Source organism: Austrofundulus limnaeus, unplaced genomic scaffold (genome assembly GCF_001266775.1).
Source record: "Austrofundulus limnaeus strain Quisiro unplaced genomic scaffold, Austrofundulus_limnaeus-1.0 Scaffold660, whole genome shotgun sequence".
Lineage (NCBI taxonomy): Eukaryota > Metazoa > Chordata > Actinopteri > Cyprinodontiformes > Rivulidae > Austrofundulus > Austrofundulus limnaeus.
This window is the reverse complement of record NW_013953062.1, coordinates 9,845-10,808: the sequence shown is the minus strand read 5'-3', so window position 1 is coordinate 10,808 and position 964 is coordinate 9,845. Positions and strand designations below refer to the sequence as shown.

General features: G+C 37.0%; 1 long non-coding RNA gene across 1 annotated transcript in view; it reads left to right on the top strand.

The window, feature by feature from the left end:
* Positions 1–24: 24 nt before the first annotated feature.
* LOC106531633 (uncharacterized) overlaps positions 25–964 on the top strand; it is a 3,263-nt gene continuing 2,323 nt past the window's right edge. Inside the window, exons 1-2 of the long non-coding RNA XR_001311964.1 lie at positions 25–43; positions 875–919. This is a non-coding gene — a long non-coding RNA (uncharacterized LOC106531633). The remainder of the gene's footprint in view (positions 44–874; positions 920–964) is intronic.

Here is a 964-nt window from a genome sequence, read left to right as displayed (position 1 = left end):
ACGGTAAACAACATCACCTTCGACCGTGTACATCGGATGGGAGGTAAGAGACATGACATCAAACGACCACGGGCTATTGTTGCAAAATTTGAGCATTTTAAATAGAAGGAACAGGTTATTAGCTGTGGGAGGGAGCTACGTGGTACTAGCTTTAGTGTTAACCATCAGTTCCCTAAAGTATACCTCGATTGCCATCGTGTTTTGTTTCCCATCAGAAAAAAGCATCTTGCTGAAGGCTGCAGAGCAACGAAATTTATACTGTAGATAAACTGTATATTAATGGCCAGTTGTTTAGAGACCCTGAGATCACTCCTTGGCTGTATTAGATCTAACGTCAAGGTTAGTGATTATTATTATTACTACTACATTTAATCACCAGTTATAATGTTAACTAAGCACAGTTGGTCGGTGGGTACACACTTGGTGAGCACGGTGGCTACTTTTTGGGTTTTTGGTGGTGTGGGGGGTTCTTTTTTCTGTTCTTTTTCTGTTCTATTCTGTTCTTTTTGTTTTGTTTTTCATCCATTTACTATCACATTATTTTCTTTTATTTCCTTATTTCAAACACAACAAATACTTGCACACAGGCGCACAAACCCACACATGCTCATATTCCATACATCCAAATACTTAATAATAAAACATATGCTTCATTTAACTTCAAATACATCACATGCATTTTTTATACATCTTACATGCTACATAGGTATTATCTTGACTAATCATCACTYACTGTCCATGACTGTCTCTGAGTGTCCCTACTTTTATGATAACGGGCGTGGTTTAATTTTATTCTCACAAATACTGCGATGGGTTAGAGAATGAACACCCCACCATTCATCAACTAATTAAGAAATGACTTGTGTTCCACCAGCGTTACGCGGCACCACAGCCAGCATCACATCATAAATTTTTAAAGGTTCGTATTTGTTTTATTTGTTTTATTATGTTTGATGTATATATA